The sequence below is a fragment of the Diospyros lotus genome, chromosome 4 (genome assembly GCF_014633365.1).
Source record: "Diospyros lotus cultivar Yz01 chromosome 4, ASM1463336v1, whole genome shotgun sequence".
Lineage (NCBI taxonomy): Eukaryota > Viridiplantae > Streptophyta > Magnoliopsida > Ericales > Ebenaceae > Diospyros > Diospyros lotus.
In genome coordinates, this window is record NC_068341.1 from 30,083,789 (window position 1) to 30,097,069 (window position 13,281).

At 30.4% G+C, this 13,281-nt stretch overlaps 1 long non-coding RNA gene across 1 annotated transcript; it reads left to right on the forward strand.

The window, feature by feature from the left end:
* The first annotated feature begins 8,960 nt into the window (after window positions 1-8,960).
* LOC127800529 (uncharacterized) lies at window positions 8,961-13,043 on the forward strand. Its single transcript, XR_008022828.1, has 5 exons — window positions 8,961-9,294; window positions 11,069-11,381; window positions 11,476-11,599; window positions 12,412-12,516; window positions 12,615-13,043. It is a non-coding gene; the product is annotated as an uncharacterized LOC127800529 (long non-coding RNA).
* Window positions 13,044-13,281: the final 238 nt, after the last annotated feature.

Below are 13,281 nucleotides of genomic sequence, written 5' to 3' on the forward strand. Positions count from 1 at the left end.
TCCCTACTATTGGTGCATATGCATGAGCATGGGAACGAGTGCATAATATATGTAATAATCACGGCATGGGAAATTAATGTAAACCGAGAACTTATGAGTCGCGTTATACTAATATCTCCTCATAGAGTTGTTTATTCTATCTTGATTATCCCTGCCTTTGATTCTATATCTCCATGCTTTATAAATACACTTGCTGAGCCTTGTGGCTCACCTTGTTTACTCTCATGTCATTCTAGGTACAAGTAGAGCAGTGGTTGAGGGCGAGCCCAGTGGGGCTAAAGCCCAGGGTTAGAAGTGTACAGAGACCTTCCAAATTAGATGGTCTATGTTAGCATTTGTGATGAGGGCAAGTGTGAGGAAATTTTATGTTGTAAAATTTGTTAGTGCCCTTGTATTTCATTTTGTTTAGACTATGGTCTAAGATGTTGTAAACCTTTATGTTAGCTTCCGCTGAGTTTATCTAAGGATAGTATTATGGTGTTGTATGTTATTGTTCTATATCACACTTGTGATGACCTCCTTTCGGATATCCTATGCTAGCGGGACTATCCGGTAGTGGGCCACTACAAAATGAGTCTTATTTTGTTAGTTAACATTAGAGTCTCTTATCTATTTTGTATGGCCGTTGAGCCCGACTCTTGAGCTATTGAAAGTGTCATTGAACTTAAGCATGGTTTCCCCTGCTAATGAATGAAATGAGTTGTTTGTTTAATTGTGGTTGTTCTATATCATCTCTGTGATGACCTCCTTTCGAATATCCTATGCTAGCGGGAATATTCGAGAGTGGGCCCTTACAGATTCCTAAGTGGAGCGAAGGGAAGGACAAAGCCTAGTTCCCACCTAGGGAGTTTCCTATTGAAACATAGTCTAACCCTTCAGTTGTGGTTCGTCGGATAAGTAATCCGGACGATTATTTTCCAGTGGCGCTCGTAAGTGGGAGCGGGTGATTACAATTACCCAATTTAATGTGAAGTGGGTATTGTAAACCTTTTACTATGATATCATGCAATACGGTCCTTCTATCATCTTATATTCTGACAAGATATGACTTCATGGTCAGCAAGTCAAATCTCTTATTCTTGTCATATGACCAAATCCAAAATTAATCTTGACTAATATGACACAATCTTTATTGAACACATATTTCATCGTTATATTACCTCGGCCATGGATTTATCGTCAAGTGATTATTGGATTGCACAAGATATCCTCCTCCTAAATATTGAGGTGATAGATTCCAAATCTGATGCACACATACCTGATACATCATTGAACTAGACACATAGATACATACAATCATTTTTTATTAAAACAACCATATAATATCGTTGATATCCTAATCAACCAATACATAGATATCCATATCATCTCAGGTTTAAGGACTAGTTGCACATCTGTAGTTAACATTGAATCATTGACCCATGAGATAAAACTTATATGATTTAATATTAACAGTCATGTTTAGTGAATTCGTTCCTATAACGAGCACCCACTCATCTTCCTTCTATATTTCATATGGAATGGTACGACTCACCAACCTTATCTTTCAATATCTCATACTAAATAAGGAGGAAGACAATGTGCTGGCTTTTGTGAGTTGCTACTATCCAGGTTAAGAACTCTATGGCCAAGAACATGTTTATAGTATAATCAATCGTGGATTATCCATCATGCATATTCTTAACACTTAAGAATGGTATCTATTCCTTATTATACTAAAGGATATAGTTTAATTTAAACCATATTGCAATTTAAATAAAAACATAAACTTATCATTTAAATAATATTTAAAGAATTACAAAATTAAGCCCATTTGTGTCACTAGAATTGATCTTAAGGGTGAAAGTAAAGTAAGATCGCTACAGGGCAAGTAGCGTAGTTCAAAAATTTTGAATCTTACCCTAATCCCGACGATTGGATTAATGTCCAAATCAAAACAATCACATACATAATAAAATAAATCTAACCTTTAGCTTTCTGAATCGTTTGCGGATCCGAGCCGTCCAAGCATCCGGCCTCTAACTCGTGATACGCGACACACGTCCTTTGGTGGGGAAAGAAAAATGGGAGTGCTAGCTCTCTCTCCTTTTCATGGCCTGTGTATGGAGACAAAGAACCTCTCATTTCAAATCAATGCGGAAAAGAAATGAGAAAGAGTGAATGACAATTTTTTTTTCAACTCTTGAAAAACTACAAAACTGTCTATTAATTTGGACAACTCTTAAAAGGGTATTTATAGTGGAGCAACCTAGGGTTTCCTAAACCCTAATGGATATGGGTCAGCCCTTTTATCCTAGTCAAACTAGGAACATAATTAAATGACCCAAATCCAATTATGATTTTAAATAAAATATTTGGTTCAAATCTAATTTAAGCCCAAATTTAATATTTAATTTAATATTTGACCCAAATACTTTATTTAGCCCAAATATTAATTTAAGTTCAAATAATATATATTTTATTTTTATTTCTTATTTGTCACTCCAACAAATATAGAAAATTATTAAATTAGAAACTCTTTTCTAATTTAATCAGTTGTCATTTTAGGAAACTCTTTCCTTTATAACGACCCCTCGTCATATTAATGTCATTATGTTTATTTGTTCTCCTTCCGTGAGAATCTACGACAACATAACTTCTTACCGATGTGTCCCACTTAACCACATGTCTGCTCTCCTAGTTTAAGCTAGGGACCGTACCTTTTGCATATGACTCATTAAGTTTTCGAATATGTTGGCAATGTGTTAGTATGAACACATAAGACAAGATTGACCTCTAACAAGACGTCATGCCTACCCAATTATTCAGAAGGATTCATAATCCATAAACAACCTTTCACGAGTATGGTTACCGTATAATTCGATTCTCTCTTCAATGTATCTTCTATTATCTCAAGTCTGGCGATGTGTTGCTTGATTACGATCACATGAGTTTTCTTCAGTCATTCAGATATCCTCACTCGATAAAAAGTGAATCAATAACTCCTTATTGATCTTTTTCATCATGATCATGGATTTAAAGTGAATATCCACCGAATGCGCCTTAGATACATCATCCTCTATCAAGGGATAGACAAGTCCCATCTTGGTTATGCACCCATCTCCATAAACCTCACGATATGTCCAGCGATCACCCACATGCAACCTTTGTCTAAGCCCATCAAAACAATGTTAAAGCATATCAGTCTTCTTATGAGATGACCATGACAACTTCAGGTCCAAGGATTAGTTACACCTATCTTGTATGAGAATTCCATCAACATTATCTGTCGTGCATATTCTTAACGCTTATGAATGGTATATACTCATTATACTAAAGGATATGTTTAATTTAAACTATATTGTAATTTAAATAAAACATAAATTTATCATTTAAATAATACTTAAAGAATTACAAGATCAAGCCCTTTTATGTCACTAGAATTGATCTTAAGGGCTCATATCCAACAGTTGGAATTGGGAAAGATGAAGTGGAGTGAATATTCCAAAATTTCTTTTTCTGGTGAGACCAACACAATTCCATCCCCACTTCTTTTGGAATTTGCTACCCCATCAACAAAAAGTAACCACTTGGTAAGAGGGACGCCTTCTTACGCTAGAGCATGGGTGCACTCAACAATGAAGTCTGTCAGGGCTTGCCCTTTAATGGCTTTCCTTGGTTCAAAACTAATGTCATAGTCACTAGACCTGATAGCCCACTTGGTTAACCACCCTGGACACTCTTGTGTAGAACCTATCGCAAGGGCTGATCTATTAAAACAGTTACCGTGTGAACTTAGAAGTAAGGCCTCAACCTTTTTACTGTTGTCACCAACACCAGGGTTACCTTTTTAGCATACGGGCAGCGCAATTTAGCTCCTTATAGTACCCTGCTCACATAATAGACTGGCTGATCTGTAACGACCCGTCAAAAGGGCCTAGAATTATTGAGAATTATTTAGCTAATTTTTTGCTTAAGAGAATTTGTCAATTAAATATTTAATGTGGCAATTTAGGAATTTTTAAATGAGAGAATAGCATTTAAAGGGGTTTATATTATGTGAAAATTAAATGCAAGGGCATGAAAGTAATTTTAGAGTTTTAAATAATAATTTTCTATTATTAGGAATTATTTAATTAGAGATATTATGTAATTGGGAGAATCCATATGTGAGAAGGTTTAGGTTTGAAGTCTCCAAGTTAATTAAGGATAAGGACTCCAAATTATAAAAGGAGAAGGAGATGGGCTTGTAAGGCTATTTCTTTATCTATATAAAAACACATAAGCCATAGTGTTCTTCACGCAGCGTGAGGAGCAGAGAGCCAAGAAGTCTATGAGTTGCAGAAGTTGCTTTGCATAGGAGATTTCTGGTTGAGATCATATGAGTCGATTAAGATTTATGGAGGCAAGTATCTTCCATGTAATCCCTTTCATTACAAGTTCATATTAATTTTGTTTTCAAATTATTCCAGTTCTTCATTGTAGTTTTTAGATTTATATCAATAAACAGAGACGTATATGTATATATATATGCGTATAATAGTGAAGTTATGAGCAAGTTCTATTACTCCTTCTCCATTTTGGATTGTGAGTTCTATTACTCCTCCTCCCATTAGGAGTGCAAGTCCTATTATTTCTTATTTCTTTTGAGTTACAAGTTCCTTCCTTCTTTTATTTCTTTTAGAGGCAAGTTCAATCAAATATTATCTTTGAATCATCCTTAAAGTTGTTCCATATCTATTAGGATTCATTTTCCCAAAATTTTATTTAGAATGGTATAGAATCATTAAGTTTTGTTACAGATTTCAGTCTCTGTTAGCGTTCATATTCATCAAATTTAATTGTAGATATCTGAATGGGTCTTCCCATATCCGAATAAGTTCCAAGTCTTGTGCATGTGATATCTAGATGGTTCTTCGTACATCCGGATAGCTCACATCAGGATGCACTTCCCTTCTATTTGGATAGGCCTAATATATCCGGATGCCTTGTTTTATATCCAGATGTCCCTCTCAAGTTTTGGAATTTCATATCCAAATGCCTCAGTGAGATATCCGAATGACCTGAATCATATCCGGATATCCTAGTTCATATCTGAATACATCCCAGCATATCCAAATAGCTTTTAATTTGAGCGCTAGTGTATCCGAATGAGCCTTCTTCATATCTGAATGTCCCTCCTCATATCCGGATATCCTTCCTGATATGCAGATGGCTTTTCCAGAAATTCAATTAAACTTCCAATACAGCTTAATTCCAATTTTATTCAAATAAAAATATTCAATAGCTCCAAATATTCAATATATATGACAGAATATAACAAGTTAATCATCCCCGTACCATAATACATAATTCATAGAATCCTTGTATTCTAATATATTGAAGATCAGACTATATGTTTAGCATTTATTATGACATGATCAGCATTATTTCGTGAGATTATATGCATACATCTTGGTATGAGCATAGAGCATGACTTTATATGGAGCACTTCATATCGTGTGCTAGCATGTATGTGAGCATTACATTGCATTATGTGCGTCAGGCGACTTAGTCCGCAGGGATCCCATAGTATCAATTTCAACTTAGTTATGAGTTGCTCGCCTGGTGACGACCAGGGGACTAGGGGCTTTGCCCACAGTATATGCTTATAATTTTTATGTATAAAGGATTCATATTAGACAAGTATATTTTACAGTTATGTAGGCCTATGTGCCAAACACTACAAGAAAACAACAATTTAGAGACGAATTTTTTCCGTCTCAAATTTGAGACAGATTATTTTGAGACGGAAAAAAATCCGTCTATAATTTGAGACGGAAAAAATTCATCTCAAATTAGAGATGGATTTAGAGACGGATTAAAATCCGTCTCTAATTAGAAAATAATTAATTTTCGCCAGAAAATCCGTCTTAAATTAAAGATGGATTTTCTCCCCTCTCTAAATCCATCTCTAATTAGAGACGGATTTAGAAACGGATATTAATCCTTCTCTAATTAGAGAAGGATTTTAAATCGTCTCTAAATCCGTCTCTAATTTGAGATGGATTTAGAAAAGGGAAAAATTTGTCTCTAATTAAAAATATATAAAAAATATGTTAAGTGACAAAATAAAAAAAACTACAAAACTAAAAAACTCCAAAATATATAACAAATTTAATATATATATATATATATTAAGATTAACAATATATTAAGTTAAAAAAATTAAATATAAATAAAAATAATAAATAACTGATATAAATATATTAAGTTAAAATGAACCCAAAATATTAATTTATATTTATGTGTATAAAAAAATAAAAAATATATGAACTATGCAATAGTTAACTATCGATAATATTTATTAAATGTAAAAAAAACTTATATTTTAATATTATAAAAATCAATAAATAAAGTAATTGTTTAAAAGATAATTTGTATATATTTTACATATAAAATAAATAATTTATTGTTAATAATATTTAAACTTAAAACTATTTCTAACATAGATTTAGTAGTTAATGATAATTTTTTTAAATTCGACATAAGTATTTATTTAGCATATATTAATTAATATTTGTCATTTCACTCAATAACTTTGAGTTTTGGCATAATTAATTAATCATTTGCTTAAAAATATGAATACTAGTTTTTTTTTTTTTTCGTCCACTATAATTTAGTAGCACTTCACGTACATATGTTTCTATTTTTAAACTACATGCATATGTTTTTAGTATTTACTTTGAATTTCGTAATAACATTTTAAATTAAAATTAACAATAAATATATCAAACAAACATAATGAGACTGTACATTTCTCTATAAATTAATGTCTATGTAGTATATATCGAACATAATTTTGATTACTCATCAAATTATATATAATTTTAAATATATTTTTTTATAACCACATTAAGAAAACAATTCATAAGTTTGAATATATTTGTTTATAAATACATTAATAAAATGATCCATAATTTTATAAAGATATTGTTTAATATAAAAGAATCAAACTTGATATTATTAAATAATATCAATATATCATTAATAGAATGTGTTGATAAAAATATTTGTTGTGACTTAAAATTAATAAAATTATTAATTTTATTTGTAATGAAATAAACATAAACATTTAAGGTGTCAATTGATTATATACTTGTCTTACTCAATTATATGATAGAATGAGATTAATATATTAAATATAAATAGTATTCTTAAAGTAAAAAGATGAAACCAAGAAAAATACATCAAAATTTAAAATCTTGATATATTACAAAGTTAACACTAAAAATAAGACCTTTTATTAGTTAATAATAAATTTTAATTTCTATTTGTTTAATCAATTTTCTTTTAAAAATTCTTTCAGAATAATTTGATTTTGAAGTAATCCTAAACAACAAGTAAATGAAATTCATATGGTCGAGGTACATTACTAATATATGTTTATTTTAATTAATATCTTAAATGATAAAATAATTTTTTAATTATAAATACTTAATTCATATTGAATATATTTAACTAATATCATTAAATATTATACATTATAGAATTAAAGGATTACATAACAATTTAATTAGGCTAAGCTAGCACTCTACTCGTTGATTTATTCTATTGGAACAATTTAAATCTAATTATAATTTATTTAATAATCTTATTAGTCATTGAAATAGAAAAAGTAAATAATTCGTTAGAAAATAGAACGATAACTATATTTTTTCTATACAACAAGATTATAATTAGTTACTTAACAGATTTATTTGAGCCAGTAATTTAATTATATAAATTATTGATCTTAATTTTATGAAATTTCTCAATTATTTATATTAATTTGTATACTAGTATAACACGTATATTCAATGAGTCATCAACTAATTTTAAAGTAACACATATATTATTCTTTTAGTTAATTGATTGACTTTATAAGTATATTATTATCCTAATATAATATTTTTATAATTTAAAATTATTCTAATATTTTTTTTCGTCTGGTGCATGTGTTTATATTTTGATCTTATATCAATATACTTTGAATGTTGTATTAAGATTTTGAATTAATAGTATACTTTATATATATCAAACTTGTACATTTATGTAATAATGTATTTTGATATTTTAATTTTTTATTAATTCAACAAACAAGTTAGACAGTTAATTTTGATACTATTATTATCCTTTTTATTTATATCTAATTAGTAGAACAAACACATATATTTAATTATTATTCATAATAATATGAATAGTATACTTAAAAAATAAATTTAAAAATTTTAATTTTCAAATAAACCTATAAATAAGTTATAAGTTTATAAATAAATAACATATCAATATATAATATTTTAAATATGTTACCTTTTAACATATAAAATTATTAATATTATTATTATTATCTTAAAAATATGTTTTTTAAATGTTACAAATGTGTGAGTAATTGTTTATAAATTACCCACACATAATTTAATAATAATAATGATATTATACTTAAATTACAAAATTACGTCATTTTAATTTTTATAATTTAAAAATATTTATTTAGTTTTAATTTATTTATAAATAAAAATAATAAACCATCAAATTTTATTTCTTATAAAACATGAAAGGGAAAATGTGTGCATATGAATAATTTTTTTAATTTTATTACAGTATTTTTATAATAAATTTTTGATATGTAAAAAAATATTAATAAAATAATAAAATATTTTCATAATTTAAAATATGTATTAAATTATGAAATGTCCCCCCCCCCCCCTCCCATGCAAGCACATTCCCCTCCCCTACAAGCCTATATTTTAAATATTAAAATTTTAAAATATAATATTTCTTATAATTTCTTTTTATAAAAAAACACTTTAAAAAATATTCAAATTTAATTAATAATTAATTAATTAAAAAAAATAAAAAATAAAAAAGCCTACCTGCAAACCCATCCCCTCTTCTCTCCTGTTTCCCATGCGCCCTGCAAACCCATCCCCTCCTCCTGTCAATCACGAAATCCCCTCCTTCCCCGCAAAAATTTTTTCAATTCCCTCCCTACTGCAAACCCATCCCATTTTCCCATCTCCCCTACCAAGCCTATGTCTCAGTGCCCCTCTCTCTGTCTCTCACCACTCGCCATAGGCGCCCTCGCCGCTCCCTTGCTGGCCGCAGTCGCTCGTCGTCCTCAACTTCGTCTCTCGCCCGCGCTTGCCGTCGCTGCCCTTGGCCTCGCCGCTCGCCGCCGCCGCCCTCACCTTCTCCCTCGTCCTCTGTTGCTCACCCTCACCTTCTCTCTCAGCCTCTGTCGCTCCCCGTCGCCGCCCTCACCATCCCCGTCGCCCTTGCCAACGCCATTCTCTGGTATATGCGTATGCATTTTGTGTGTTTACATACATATATTTCTATGTATGTATGTATGTATCCCAGAAACGATGGTGTTCGCTGCTTATTTTTGTGTGTATACATATATTTTGTGTGTTTGCTGCTCATTTATGTATACTAAATGTATGTACGCTATATGTATGTTTGCTGGAATTAAATCTTAATGTTTGCTGGAATATTGTATCCCGTCAAATTTGGTTTAAGATGTACGTATATGTACAAACATTCTTTCATCTAGATGATTTGGTTTAAGTGACTCATTTTTAAGTTGTTTTTATGAATTAATTTGAAATTATTGAATTATATCTTTAGAAAAGGGATTTTTTTGTTACCTAACTTTCTATAAATTAGTAATCGATCTCCTTCTTTGTTCGTTGTTGATGTTTCGGTAATTTAATATGTATTTTCAAATGTAAGTTAATTAGAGAGTTATAATAATTTATATTGTAAATCTCATGTAATGTATTGTTTGGGCCGGGAGACACCTAGTAATGAAATAAAATAGATTAAAATTAAAATAAATAGTATGAAAAATATTGTTATGAAATAAAATAAAGATTAGCTCATCAAATTGGTGAACTGATCAATTCAATCTATTTTTCTTTACATATATAAATCTATTAAAGTCATTAATTGGGTTTGTTTGGGTGGGTCCTGAACAAACATTCTGATTTGTGCTCATAAAATGGCTAAGTTTAATCTAATTAATTATTTCCTTAAGAGTTGGTCATCTTTCCCTCTAACCTAGCAACTTGCCTGCTGCTGCTACATGTGTGCCACGAACTTTCTTTCATTTTGGATACATATGTAACGTGTTTTTGAATGTTACTTCATATAATTTTAACAGCAATTAGTGTGTGTGTGTGTGTATATCATGAGTTGGGTAGCTTTTTGAAAACTTTGTTTGGAGTAATCAAGAGTTTTAGTTACATATGAAAATGATGGTTTCTTTTTTGTTTTTTTAGTTTTTGGTTAAGGTAAAAGGAACTCATAATCAACTATGTAGTTGTAGTCAAACACTTGGAAATTAGTTTTTTTTATATATATATTTCCAAACGTTAGAAACTTTTCTAATCTTTTTTTTTTTTCTTGGGGGGGGTTGTTAAATGTTCAAATACTAATATAGTAGCATTTGTGTTTTTTCCAACTTTGAGTGGAGTTTTTGACTTGCTAGTAAACATACGCACAAATTATGTTGTCAAATAATCAAAAAATATTTTTTGTTAAATGTAAAAGGAATGCTTTGGTTCAAGGGGCTTTGGTTGAAGGGGCGATGCACTGGGACTATTTATAAAGTTATTGAAATTAGAGGACTAAATATTACCTAAGAATATATTGTCTACATAGGATATGTTACTGTCGCTTCTTCATTTGCATGTTCTAGTTTCATTTATCTCTTATTAATATATTTTTTGTTATAATATCACTAAAATTATATTTTTTGTTCGATGAAATTATAGTATAATGACTTGTTGAGATATATGAGATGAATTTTGTTGTGATTTTATGAAGTATCTAATGCATTGAGAATTGATGATGTTGCATATATTGAATTATAATTTTTTTGTGGGATGTTCTTTTCTTATAAGATGTTGAATTGTAATATTTCTATTAGTTCAAAGACACAATTTTAAACACGAGATCATAAATATAATATAAACCATTTTTGTACATGATAAATCATATTTTATTTTAAAAGTATTTAAAAGTTCTCATCACATGCCTATTAACTGTTATTTGTCTTGTATGGTAGAATATGGCACACAGATCATCATATGGTCAGTCTATGCGTCGTCATCAGTTCAGAGACATTGATAGGGAGGACCATATCGTTACACCCTATCTTTAACTTATTCATTACTTTGCATATTAAATCCTTCACAATTATATGTTTTTGCAGGGGGACAATCATCTCCGTCCATTGATATGAGATTTGATTCCCTTAGCCCACAGACACCCCACCCCAACTATGATGGGCCTTCTTCCACGCCTACTGAAGTCGGGGGTTCATCCACATCCACTGCCACCCCTGATAATCGTCCGATGATATGTCCATTGGATTTTTCGTAAGTCTCCCTTATCTTACTAATCAATTTTAACTTAAACAAAGAAATTTTCATTTTAACACATTACTTTACAAATTAATGTGTGTTTTAACAGGTTTAATAATAATTTGTGCAAACGAGATATTTCTCGAATTATCCAAAGTAAGTTTGAGGGGCCATACCTCAGTTGGAAGAAGACAAATCCTGTTGTTAGGGAGGTGTGATATGATGAGTTTAAGGTAATGTGTTTCTTTAGTATATCTATGGTTGATGGTTTACTTTAGTAATGTCTAAATTTAAATTACCTATGGCTTATAATCAAGTGAATGGTATGGAGACAGTTTGGTAAAAACTGATCCATATTCACAATAAAACAATACTCATGTCTTTTATTTAAATGTTTTTTTATTTTTTGTATCCTTGTATTTTTTTTAATTATAGTATCCATTTATGCATGTCGACCTCTGCTATTATTGCTTAGAAAAGGTTTTTCTTAGTATATGTATTCAACTTAAAGTCTCGAGAATAAAAATGCTTAGAAATAAATGTCCCACAAGTGTAGATAAGAATATTTTGCACCATGTGTATTATATGAGTTATAGATGCTTGCTATGAAAAACCCTTGCATTTTGATATATAATTTATTTTTTAAAACTTTTATTTTGTCTTAACATTACAAAAAAATTAGTCTTGGGATAGTGTTTTGGAACATCAAATTAGAGTTAATTTTGAAAAGACGACTTCTAATCGTATGACCGATATTTTATTTCATGTCAGAAAGGATTTGAATAAAAAAATCCTCGTGGATGTCGCTTTCTGTATTTGAAGCCCTAAAGTAGTACTGGAATTCTGCAGAATTCAATGATAAGTCTGAAAAAGGAAAGAAAAATTGGACTTCAGACGTAGGAGGTAGTATGCATACATGTGGTTTCGTACCCATGTCTGAGCATAAAAAGAGATTGGTAATATTTAATGTTTAATATTATATTTTACTTTATGAATTTTTAAGAAATAATAATTTTTGCATTAACACTTTCTTTTTTCTTTGTAGTTAAGACAATTTGGTCGCCCACCTACACAAGCTGAGTTATTCCTCGCGACTTATAGAAGGAAAGACAATTCCGGATTCGTTGATAGAAGGTCCGAGAATACTTATGTAAGTATACATTACTTGTGTCTTTATATTATTTTATTATGCTTAATTGGCCTTTTTATAGTATTAGTATTTCATACATGTATCCATGATGCTTGCAGGCTAACTTTTAGATGCGACAACATGAGGCATCATCACAGTCATCGGCTGTTGGCCATTCAGAAGATAGTGATGCTAGCCGACCCTCACACCCAACTATTGACGATAGATCCTTTTGGTTGGAGGTTGCAGGTGGTAAGAAAAAGGGTCGTGTTTATGGAATGGGGTCAGAGGCACATATAATCCCCAATTCCTACTATGTACCGACACCACAGCCACCGCCACAGCCGTCGTCGTCCATCTCACTATTAGATCAAATACAAGAAGCTGTTCGGGTAGCAATAAAACCCTTCAACTAGCGAATCTCGGCTATTGAAGATAGACTATATCACTGTTCTTCATCTTCGTCGCCCTAGATGCATATGTAATATGGAATTATAGACGATTATGGATTTGTAGACGTTATTTGTATGCATGATATGTTATTTGTAATTGTTATCGGGTTGAATTTTAATTTTTTTTAAAAAAATATTTTATTTTTTTTAATTATATCTAAATTTGAGACGGATTTAGAGACAACTTTTTTTTGTATCTAAAATTCATCTCACAATGCGATAAATTTTATTTTATTTTTTTTTTAAATTTGAGACGAAAAATATACGTCTCTAAATCTGTCTCAATTTCTCCAAATCAGCCTCAAAATTGAGACGAATTTTGAGATGGATATTT